Source organism: Triplophysa rosa, linkage group LG9 (genome assembly GCF_024868665.1).
Source record: "Triplophysa rosa linkage group LG9, Trosa_1v2, whole genome shotgun sequence".
NCBI lineage: Eukaryota > Metazoa > Chordata > Actinopteri > Cypriniformes > Nemacheilidae > Triplophysa > Triplophysa rosa.
Genome location: NC_079898.1, coordinates 13306974 through 13320087, shown reverse-complemented (window position 1 = coordinate 13320087; position 13114 = coordinate 13306974). Strand labels below are relative to the sequence as shown.

Sequence of the window (13114 nt, the reverse complement as noted above, 5' to 3'; positions counted from 1 at the left end):
CAAAAAAGCCGTTCAATCAAATGATGTATTACAAACTTTTGATTGTCAGTCGACAGCAAACAGATATTCTACCAGTGATGCCAAGTTCCAAACATGATAAATGCAGAATCATGACGTTTGACTAGACATTACATCTGTTTTATTGTTTTTCTTAAGGGAAGACACCTGAACTTAACGTTTTTAATTCAGTCATTAGAATGCACACTGTTAGTCCACGCTGTCTGAGCTACAGGTCTCATATGCTGGAATGTAGGGAGCTCCATTAACTAAATGTGAGCCTTTATTAATCTGCTAGGCAAACTTGTTTTTAATGTCAAATCTGGTGTGCTAATCGACACAAAGAGGCAACAGAGCGCCTGTGGACGTGTATAACACATGGACCCCACTGACACTTTCCCCTGTCTGTGGCAGAGGGACGGACACGCAAGATTATGAGAGGCATTCAAGGTAAAGGGTGGCAGTGTGCCGAGAGTTGATTCATAGGACAGTCACGGTAATGATGTTTAAAACACGCCCGGCCGTGTGTGAATGTGCGTCATGGTCAAGAGACAGAGAAACTCACTGGTGGAGCATGGATGTTTTATGTTCCCTGACAAGTCCTTCAGGAGGTGAGAAGGACATTGTGGCATCTCTCGCTTGGGCCTGTAAAAGGCCTATAAAATGCATAATTAACCTCCAAACTTTGTAAACATTACTCGCCTGGGACACAAGGGTTGTATGTTTGTACTTGTTTGTGACGGGAGGCAGACAATGTCATTAAAAAACTACATCATTAGTATGAAGAAATTTCTGTTTTAAGAATTAAACAGTTATGAAAATAAAGTCATATGGTTCCCAATGGGTTTTTAATAGGAATCACAAAATGTCAACATTGAAGTAGAAATATTTTGAGTAAAATTATAGCAATGCAAGATTAAAGTGGTTGGGACGCAAGTACTTGATGCTTTAACATGGTTTCTATTTGTGAATTGGCATGTCATAAAAAATGTGGCTTTCCTGTAGCTCAGTGGTTAGCGCATGACGCTAGCAACGCCAAGGTCATGGGTTCAATCCCAGGAATTGCACATACTTAGAAACAAATGTATAGTATAATGCTTTGCCAAATGCGCAAATGCCTATTCCGTAAACTGATGCGCGATCACTGAAGCAGCTCGAGCTAGAAAATGCTTTCAGTGCGAGAGTGCAATCTTTTCAGTGTCTTAAGCCTTACGCGTTGATGGGCTGGACTCGACGTGATTTTCAGCAAATCAGATGGGCGGTGGGCAGGCATTGCTTTAGGCCAGAGAGTGGCGTGTTACAACACAAAGGAGGCTGCATTAGAGCCAAATAGCGTGTTTCAAAAATAAATTAATTTATCGGCAAATCGGCTTCGGCTTCGACATCGACCGATGTCGATAATCATAAAAATTCATAATATCGACATCGATTATCGGCCAGGGCGATAATAGGTCTTCCCCTACAACTGAATAGAGTAAATGAAAATTGAGATTTTAGGGTAAACACTTATATTTAGAATTGCCCGTATGCTAACACATTCATAAAAAAGTACATTATTTAATATAAAGATAAAATTAAATATACAGTACAAATATGCATATATACTATATGTTTATACATGACCATTTCATGAAATGCATAACACCTAAAAATCTCTTGCACCTTTTTAGCAGTCTTATTTGCACACCTTTTTTATTCATAGTACAAATGCTTGGACAAAAGTGATACATACTTGAAAATGGATTCATATAATCTTCCAGTAATTCACTAATGAGGGTTTACTGAAACCATTCTTTCTCACAAATGTAACAGTTCATGGATATATAGTATCGGTTGAACTTCAGTGTCTCTAGTGTGTTCTACCAAATCAATGGCACCTCCCCTGAGTTCATCCTGATTTATATATTCATCAGTAAACTGAGGCTCATGCAGTAACTCAAACCTTTAATCAACCAATTAGCCAATAATGCAGACATGCAGTTTCACTGCTTTTATACTGTCTGAACACAAAACAGTCATCACCCAATGATATGAATAATTCACAAAAAACTAATTCATGTTATTTGAAATACTGCCTTCATTTCTTTTACAGTATGAGGCCAGCTACAGAATGATGATTCCCTCATTTAAATGTGTAGTGTTCTTGTACTTCACAGTCCAAGCCTGACATCACAGCATGTAAATGTGCTTACATTCAGTAGGGAAGTGTTCAGGCAGAGCACCATATCATCTGGAAATTTAACCTACAGTTCTTAAAACATAAATGTCTTTTCTGTCCCACTATTTAAAGGGGCGGTGGGGGCGCCACAGTGTTTCATGCATTCTGATTTCTTTACAATGTTAAATGTGCAGGCTTCTCATGCTTGACATGGTCAACTTGTCAAAAAACAAGTTGGACGTATGACGTCATATTTCTGTGCTCGATACACTCCCCCAGCGTATAGGTTTTGGAAAGTTTTTTATGAACATGAAATTTCTTAGTCCCTTATGGGACAATTCTTCCGGAAAAGCATGCCCACGTGTCAACCCGCGAGCGAGATGAAAGAGCACGCCCACGCGTCAACCAGGGTCAGTGGGAGAAGGAGCATGCGCACAACCAACTGGACTCTGAGAGAGAGAGCACTGCGTTCGCGAAGTTCAGCTGCGTTTGTTTGCTCACTGCATTTCGGTGAGTAATGTTATATAAATGGTGGATATAACGCTGGATTTGGAGATCGTTTGAAACTGATAGATGGAGCAGACCCAGCGCTAAAAGATGTCGGTCATGAATCGCACACGGTAAGTGAAACAAAGTCATATGTCTGTGTTTTGTTGGCAATCGGCGCGTACGTGCATAAGTTACACAACACAAACTTATAGTGAATCAACAGTTACGCAGGGATCATGTGAAAATGTATTGTGTGCTTGTGCTGTAGTCCTGCCCCCTCTGAACGCGTTCAGGGCTCGTCAGCTGTATCTGTCTTTTATAAATGTGATCAAACTAAAGACTCTTCGAAGATACGAAGATGCAATACTACTCTATAGGCATCAATTGTCAATTATTATTTATTTGCTCGTTTATTATACATCAATATATGTTAAAAACATTCCAGGTTTAGTTTTCGTTTCATTTTTATTTATTTTTACATAATTTTACTTTACTTATTCAGTTATTGCTAAAGTAACCTTTCTAGTTTATGTTTACTTTGATTTCAATTACGAGATATGTTTTAATAGTTTTAGTCAACTATAATAACCTTAGTAGGGTATACTGCCCAACACTTAAATGGAGATGCTCAAAATCCAACTCTATATTAAAACAAAAAGAAAATCCTAAATGCTAGTTGTTGTAATACACAATTTATTTAATAAATCTCAGAAAACCCCATTCAAGTATCGTAATATTTTCTTGAGCTCTAAGGTACATTTTTATTTAATTAACACAGAAATGCACACTAGCAAAAATCAGCTTTTATCTGACTTGCTGTGATTTCAATGTTCTGTTAGGGTATCCATAATTGTTTCCATAGTCTACGGTGTGTGTTAATCTTTATTTCAACAAAGGGATTTCGACTCAAAGTTCCTTTCACAGTTCTGGAAAGAAAAACACTCAGCAGCTTCTCCAGCGTGCAATATGATAACGTGATAATGATTATGCATAAGACTAGTAAAAACCTGTCTCAGGATTTAGTACAGGACAAAGCATAATATTAAATAGTACTAATACTATTAGTTACTATTAAATAAAAACTCTTTTAACACATTGATACAACGTGTACAACACAGAGCCCTGTGCTATGTTTGGGTGACAACAGCACCAAACCAAAAGTCTCTTGTATAAACATCCTCAATGCCTTTCTCCAAAATGGCCTACAATAACTCTGGCCGATAAGAGAGTGTAATTTCCGGCTAGCTCCGGCAACAGTTTTAACGGAGAAACCCGTTTACTTTCCAAGCACAGACAGAAAATAAAGCTCTTTTTTCACCATAAAAATACAAGGTGTCTCATAAAAACAGTACACTTTTTTTATTCAATAACAAAGGAAAGCTGCCAAAATCCTTGCAGAAGAAAATCTACGCGTGTCACAGGCATAATTATGGGCTGTTTGTCCTCCAGCGGTTTTCAGGGAAGTAGAAGCTCTGAAGAGTACTGTATATCCTGCTCTAATGAAGTAAAGCAGGGTTTTTACCTGGTTTACATCTTCCAAGCCTTGATGATCTTCAGATTTTATTTGATGTCTTTGAAGCAAATGCAATAAATTGAAGTTTTTACAAGGCAGTGTGAATTTTACAAAAGGTGTGATCATAGCGGACTTTGCACAATGGGGTATAGCATGATTCTGTAACATACATAATGCAGCACACACATTAACAGAAAGTGTGACTGCATTATGACAGTGTGACATTTTCTCCATTCAGACCAGAACAAAAGACTGTAATCTAAGCATGTTATTTATCTCAGACTGAGTGATAATTAGGACTGAAATGACATTGTTACCATGAATGAAGGTGAGACAAACATCAATGTAGAGATCTATGATAAGCCTGAGAAAGCTTTGGTTTTGATCCTGATTCTATTGATCTAGCAAAGAGCAAAGCTAAGACCATCTAGAGACCGGAGTGACTGTCTATCAAAGTGGTTTGATATTGAGTTATTGTGTTTGATGGATGTCAAAACGGGGTATTCGTGTAACATCCAAGCTCGTATAAACTCCTTTTATCTCATTATCTTGCACTGTACATTGCAAGTGCAACAGATGAGTCGTAACAGTATAAAAAATTGGTCACTTTACGTGTTAATACAAACACAACAAGCCAACTGGGGAGGTTATGTAACTCTGCTGAGCTGAGCAGAATGTAAGTGATGGTCTGATCCATCTCTGTACTTATAGAACCGTTTAATAAATGGGGCAAATCCTTTTAGTCCTGGACCATGACCAAGTCTAGAGTCGGCAGAGAAAATGAGGCAGAGACAAAACTGCAAAGCGATTGGGAAATACGTTTTTGGGGAGTGATTGAGTCGAGAATGAGAGAATAGAGATTGATGTGGTCACGTATTAATGGAGAAGCTAAGAGCAACAGCGCTCTCTCTCCTTCAATTGCTTTTGTCCCCAGATTGTATGTGAGTAGGATGGAAGGAGTGCCAAGTAACATGCTGACGGAAAGTAAATCATCCTCTTGTTGACATTTCACACTTGCAAGGGGTGCGACAATGTAGTGTTTATCATCACTTTTTCCACATGACATTAGCCCTTCTCATCAGCGCTCTTTCACACCTCTCATTCACTGTGTGTGTGTGTGTGGTGTGTGTGTGTGTCAGGGTACAATCTAAGGAATGAATGTCTTTCATGAGTTAGAATAAAATAATAAATGTTGACATCAAACTTGGGGCTAAATTAGAGCATTCCAGAAAATCAAATGTTCTTCCAAACTAGTGTTGTCAAAAGTACCGGTACTTCTGGTCCAAGTCGGTACCTAAAAATAAAAAAGTTGTCGGTACCTCATTTTCATAAGACTCGGTACCACCGACGTACCGGGTCAACCGGGTATTGATGCTCTGTCTGACAGGTTGTCAGTCGGAAACTTTTCATAGACGCAACAAGACGTGATGAGCGGATAAGCGCGGCTCCGTCCACAAGAGATGCGCACAGAAATACTTCAGATTTAAGTCATATCACGAAGAAAACGAACAGAGTTTTGGAGGAAGCATCCGGATTTAAGTTAACAAGTTCAAGCGGTAAGTTTCAAATTCTGTTCGCGTTTGCATTATGAATGTTGTATCATATGTTAAATTAAAGGTTACGTTAAAATAAACGTCCCTGTTTTCGTGTTAATTTGTTAGCGCCAATGCTAATCCAGTCAAGTGTCCTTATTAACCATTTAACGCTTTTATAACTGTAATGGAGTAAAATAAATGGGAGGACAGGATGGGGTTTACAGTACCTATTTTATTTAGGCCTATCTGCAATCTATGTGCTAGAAAACTATCATACTAACTGTATGACTAGCAATGTGTTTGTCTTGGATAGATAACTCTATTAGGTTTAAAAATCCACATTTAAACTAAAGAAAAATATATCTGTTGCATTTATTATTTTAATATACAGTTACCTTAATGTAAGTAATCTTGTGTAAATGCAGTATAAAAACTGAGGTTTGTTCTAATATTGCATATGCATGTTTGTTCAGTCAGTTGACTTACTGAAGTTTATTCTATTTGTCTTCTACAGCAGCAGACTGAGGAGGATGTTCATCAGCATGAGAGACCCCAGTGAGCACACAACCGTTTCGGGAAAAATTAACTTGTATACTTCATGTATTCAAAATGGCATTGCTTTCTATACATTTATATTAACAATGAGCTTTATTAATAAAATTGTGTTTCAATTAGCATGTACTGGTGTTTTGCTTTGGTACCGAAATTGGTACCGAGAACCGTGGAATTTTACTGGTATTGGTACCGACTACTGAAATTTTGGTACCGTGACAACACTATTCCAAACAAGAATATATATATATATATATATATATATATATATACTATATAAATGTAATATACATTATACTTTATACCAAACTCTGTTTGAATAATCGATTCTAATTGGCTGGAAGGTGTGTATTAATGCACAGGTAGTTCTAGTCAGTTTGATCAAACATTACACTGTAAACATCAATAACAGCTTTAACTTGGAAAATGACAATGGTATAAGTGGGATAATCCATGGCTAGCCGTGCATTCAAAGATTTTAATGCACGGCTAGCCGTGGATTATCCCTTACATAAAATATTAAATGTAAATATATGATTTCTTACTTAAATATCTAATATTCTGAACAAACCCATAAGATGTGCCTACAGTATATACTGTAGTAATTTATATACACAAGCCATTAATTATTAAAAATATATTATAAATGTTTCATATTCAGAATTATTCAGTGTAAATATCATTTTTGCATTCTGTAACCTTTGCCTCTCTATCATCACTTTACGTTTTATCTTTACGTGGGATGAAGGCAAATGACATTTCAAGCCTGCAACTCAAATAATCAAATATTATTATAAATTTACCTTTGCAATAAAGGTAAGGATTTTTTTATTTAATTATCTTACAAAATAACAGACTTTTTTAACCAAAGGGTTCAAATTGCAGCTCTACCTTAAATAAACACAAATTTGAACTTCTATTTTACATTGTGTGTGTTTCTTCTATTCAAACTCACACAGCTCACTCTGGCAAAAGCTCAGACTGTAATTACTCCTCAAAGTCACTTCACAAAGCGCTAAATCCTCTTCTGTCTGTAGTGTGTGTGAGAGGTAGTGTTACACACAGACTGTGATACCATTTTATTCTTAATGGACACTCTCTCCCCTGTGTAACTGTGTGTAGAGGTGAAAGAAAGCGAGACATCACAGTCACACTGTTCATACAGCAGTGTGGCTCTGTTTATCACCTCACACACACACACGCTGTCACGCACACACACAAACACACACCAACACTTGTACTATTCACATTAATTCAAACTGTGAAAGCAAACATGCATTTATGCATTTCATCCCTATTGATATTTCCTCAACTTTTCCATTTCACCCACATACAGTTGTGTGTTAAAGCAGAAGTGTGTCATTTTTGGTAATGCTGAAATGTGCTCATCTTAATATGCATAAACAACCACAAGTAAGCCATCTCTAGCCTGGTGTACATGGAATATGCAAACACTCTCAAAACACTGAAAAACATTGCATCAATGTTGCAATTTCATTTGCTAGAGCCACAAAAACAACACCTGTGACCTTTAAAATGTTTGAGAATGTTTGAGATGCTAATGATTTACTCCGCTTGACGACTAGCTCACCATTTGCACTAGTGTTTCATGCTGATTACACAATCTGGCAATAATGAGCCATTACGCTACAGGGTGGTCATCACATTCACAGTCCACCGACAGCACGTCTCTTTATTTCATTAACGTTTGTCAAGCGAACGCCTCCTGACTTCAAGGTCGAGTAAGTCACGGCAAACAGAGGACGGGACAAGCGCCCAGACAAATCAACTGCTTGTGACAGAAACAGTGACCCTTTTACCCTTCATCTACTGTCCGTCACACAGACGAGTAAATCAAGAGCTAAAACACTGTGCCCTTCAATAGCATAATCCCTAATACAAGCTCAATTCAATTTCCTGCAACCATATTTTCTTTTTAGAGGCAAAGATTTTCTTTGCACTTTGTCTCTAAGGTCATCGTTTACTTTAACGTAAAAACAATGTGTTGATTCTCTTCACTGTAACATCTCTGGTGTCATGTCAGATATCTTAAGCAAAGTCTGCTTTTTCCTTGAGAGCAAGGAAACCCGCTAATCCTGCAAGCGTGAAACAGGCTCCAGGCCTCAACCAATTAAAGAGGCTTCTGGTGGGCCGCATCAATGCGAGTCAGCCTCTGAAATATGATTCAGCAGATTTACAGCTCCATCCCAACATCCCCTTAAACGAGGAGTTCGCCCAATCAATCTCTGATCAATACCAATCTCCAGCAAGGGCTTTGAGGCAGAATACACCAGCATCCCCATGGAGCTTTGCTTCTGGATAATAAAGCATACAAACAGTGCCGTATAGGACAGATTCAGCCTAACACTGTGTCCTAACCAAACGCGACAGACACTTGATAAAAGATATCTTTTCCATGTAAATCAGATGTTTTGTCCTAACCAGCCGTGACAACACTGCGCGACGAGCAACGGACGTTTCTATTTTTGCGACGTTGCGGCTGACAGCTCCGACCACACAAGGATCTCTTTTGATGTAAGTTCTGCACCTCATGAATATTAATCAGCAAACATGGATGAGGACAGGCTATATTCGTTTGATTACATACGGTTCGATTCTGAAATTATAGCTTAGCGTCCTGTGAGGCATCAATGAAGTCATGAGAACAGGACGCATCTCTCTGTGTGCACTCTTGTGTGCGTGGACAGAGAAAAACTGTTCTGATTGGCTGTGTTTTGTGATTGATTGTCGCGTCGCGCATTTATGCACAATTAATACTTGACAAAATTGAACATACGAAATTGAAAACTACATTATAAGACAAAAATACATTTACCTAACTTTAGAAAAGTCCTGATGTGTTTTTGGATATTTGAGAGTCGAGATGTTAACCAAAGGTGTATATATTAAGCCAATGTAGGTCATCCCCGCTGTGAGAGATCTGATGTTCAGAAATTCCAAACTAAGACACCGGAAAAAATGTCCATGTGTTCTTTGCCTCCTCACACCTCGTATGTTTGTCACAGTGGTTTAGCTGGTTTAACTCTTTAAACATGTGCCAAAAAAAGCAAGATTCAGTTCTAAATTTAAACACGCACTGCAGTTCAAATACATCTCGACTGAATTCTGCAAAGTGCAGCGTAGTGAATTTTTAAGAAATGCAAGAAACTTGAAAAATAAATCAAATAGTGCCAACTTACAGAGTCCCTCTCATCATTAATATGAGCCCCTAAAAAGTATAAATCACTGGTAACATGAGCAACATCTACAATGCTGACGGAAATTACAAACTCATCACACAGAAAAATCACTTATTTACCCCTCTCTCCTACAGGCTCATTCATAAATGCATGTGGCATACATACACGCTTTCCAAAACTCTGCGCTTTAGACCGGCCATCCCTGCAATGTTTAAAGTAAAAGAAGAGAGAGAGAGAGAAATGTAGAGCTGGTCGTGTTTGACTGCTTGTTGACTCTAGAGAGCAGCTTTCTTTGCAACAGCTCCTAGGCTGAGAGCAGAACTGGTCTGATTGCAGCAGATGTTGGCACTTGAGTGGCGGCAAGCTCGAGGTAATTAGTGCTCAACACTAGCGATGTCTGACTTCTATTCTTACTTTCTGTCTCTTTCTCTCTGCAATGACCAGCATCAGATCGTGCAGCGCTGCGATAATATTCCACCAGCTCCAAATCAGCACAATTAAAACAACAACTCTAGAAATTTGGATCTCCACTGAAGGGTCATCTCAGGTCTGTTCTGACAGCTATATATTCATATATAAAATACACAGACTTCTAAAGTTCAACTCCTTAATTCTTTAATTTTACTTCATGAAAGTTGCATAGATATGTATTATTTGGCTTTAAATATTTGCATTGTGTGATAACTGTTTAATAAAAACCGCTTCACACCTAACAACACCCTTCAGTCGTATCTTACATCATTGCTCACCTACCAGCTTTTACGAAAGTTAATGCACACCCCGAGGTGGTAATGCGGCCACGACGCGAAGCGGAGTGGCCGTTACACCTCGGGTGTGCATTAACTTTCGATAATTGAACGGACCGGAGTCAATTATTCCGCTTATACCACGGTCACAACACCACAAGACGTTGTTCTGATACCACAAGACGTTGTTACGATGTTTTATCTCAAGACATTTGTATGGTATTTGTCCCGGAATGCACTTGCTGGTAGGACTAATTTCTTACGCATCTCATCTGAAGGCGTTGCTTGAGCCTGCATGCAGTTTTCCGAGATTGAGAGGAAGACAGACAGTGCACGTGCACACGCGTTTGCTTCACTGAGAGTGAAAAGACAAGTATTTACAGTATATTTGATTTGTTTTCGTCGTATTTAACACCCCTGTCGTATAAGAAGAGTATTAAGAGAAAAAAGTGACATGGAGGTTTCTGCGCCAGCTGCGGTTCTCTCAGTGGCATAGAAAGCTTCCTGCGTGTTTTAAGTCCCGTTTACCCATTCCACAGACGAATTTAACATGTTGTTGTTGTTGTTATTTTTGTGCTTCGTGTTTTATCTTTAACCCGCTGATTGTGTCATGTAGTTTGCCGTTACCTTTGATACATGCTTTAGTTTTTCGTCTGAACAGTCCTGTACAGTGCTCTCGCCATTGTTGTTCAAATGTTCATGCTGTCCATAAATATTAATAGTTATTTCTTCTCAGACAATGGAATTTGCCTGTCACTGTGTCTGTTGTTAAATACATATTCACTGGTGGACAGTAGGCTAAACTTGGCGAAGTGATATGGAACTGTAATGCGGTCAGCAGACCTGGAACACCTTCATAGGTGTGCGTTTAACTGAAAAATAATGCACACCCGTCGAACGTTCGTCAGCCAATCAGAATGAAGCATTCAACAGCCCCGTGGTATAAATGAATATATAGCTGTCAGAACAGACCTGAGATGACCCTTCAGTGGAGATCCAAATTTCTAGAGTTGTTGTTTTAATTGTGCTGATTTGGAGCTGGTGGAATATTATCGCAGCGCTGCACGATCTGATGCTGGTCATTGCAGAGAGAAAGAGACAGAAAGTAAGAATAGAAGTCAGACATCGCTAGTGTTGAGCACTAATTACCTCGAGCTTGCCGCCACTCAAGTGCCAACATCTGCTGCAATCAGACCAGTTCTGCTCTCAGCCTAGGAGCTGTTGCAAAGAAAGCTGCTCTCTAGAGTCAACAAGCAGTCAAACACGACCAGCTCTACATTTCTCTCTCTCTCTCTTCTTTTACTTTAAACATTGCAGGGATGGCCGGTCTAAAGCGCAGAGTTTTGGAAAGCGTGTATGTATGCCACTTGCATTTATGAATGAGCCTGTAGGAGAGAGGGGTAAATAAGTGATTTTTCTGTGTGATGAGTTTGTAATTTCCGTCAGCATTGTAGATGTTGCTCATGTTACCAGTGATTTATACTTTTTAGGGGCTCATATTAATGATGAGAGGGACTCTGTAAGTTGGCACTATTTGATTTATTTTTCAAGTTTCTTGCATTTCTTAAAAATTCACTACGCTGCACTTTGCAGAATTCAGTCGAGATGTATTTGAACTGCAGTGCGTGTTTAAATTTAGAACTGAATCTTGCTTTTTTTGGCACATGTTTAAAGAGTTAAACCAGCTAAACCACTGTGACAAACATACGAGGTGTGAGGAGGCAAAGAACACATGGACATTTTTTCCGGTGTCTTAGTTTGGAATTTCTGAACATCAGATCTCTCACAGCGGGGATGACCTACATTGGCTTAATATATACACCTTTGGTTAACATCTCGACTCTCAAATATCCAAAAACACATCAGGACTTTTCTAAAGTTAGGTAAATGTATTTTTGTCTTATAATGTAGTTTTCAATTTCGTATGTTCAATTTTGTCAAGTATTAATTGTGCATAAATGCGCGACGCGACAATCAATCACAAAACACAGCCAATCAGAACAGTTTTTCTCTGTCCACGCACACAAGAGTGCACACAGAGAGATGCGTCCTGTTCTCATGACTTCATTGATGCCTCACAGGACGCTATGCTATAATTTCAGAATCGAACCGTATGTAATCAAACGAATATAGCCTGTCCTCATCCATGTTTGCTGATTAATATTCATGAGGTGCAGAACTTACATCAAAAGAGATCCTTGTGTGGTCGGAGCTGTCAGCCGCAACGTCGCAAAAATAGAAACGTCCGTTGCTCGTCGCGCAGTGTTGTCACGGCTGGTTAGGACAAAACATCTGATTTACATGGAAAAGATATCTTTTATCATGTGTCTGTCGCGTTTGGTTAGGACACAGTGTTAGGCTGAATCTGTCCTATACGGCACTGTTTGTATGCTTTATTATCCAGAAGCAAAGCTCCATGGGGATGCTGGTGTATTCTGCCTCAAAGCCCTTGCTGGAGATTGGTATTGATCAGAGATTGATTGGGCGAACTCCTCTTTTAAGGGGATGTTGGGATGGAGCTGTAAATCTGCTGAATCATATTTCAGAGGCTGACTCGCATTGATGCGGCCCACCAGAAGCCTCTTTAATTGGTTGAGGCCTGGAGCCTGTTTCACGCTTGCAGGATTAGCGGGTTTCCTTGCTCTCAAGGAAAAAGCAGACTTTGCTTAAGATATCTGACATGACACCAGAGATGTTACAGTGAAGAGAATCAACACATTGTTTTTACGTTAAAGTAAACGATGACCTTAGAGACAAAGTGCAAAGAAAATCTTTGCCTCTAAAAAGAAAATATGGTTGCAGGAAATTGAATTGAGCTTGTATTAGGGATTATGCTATTGAAGGGCACTGTGTTTTAGCTCTTGATTTACTCGTCTGTGTGACGGACAGTAGATGAAGGGTAAAAGGGTCACTGTTTCTGTCAC

The 13114-nt window shown here is 39.0% G+C and overlaps 1 protein-coding gene across 1 annotated transcript in view; it reads right to left on the bottom strand.

Moving 5' to 3' along the window:
- The window catches only part of atrnl1a (attractin-like 1a), a 245483-nt gene that overhangs the window by 38717 nt on the left and 193652 nt on the right, over positions 1 to 13114 (bottom strand). The window lies entirely within an intron of this gene.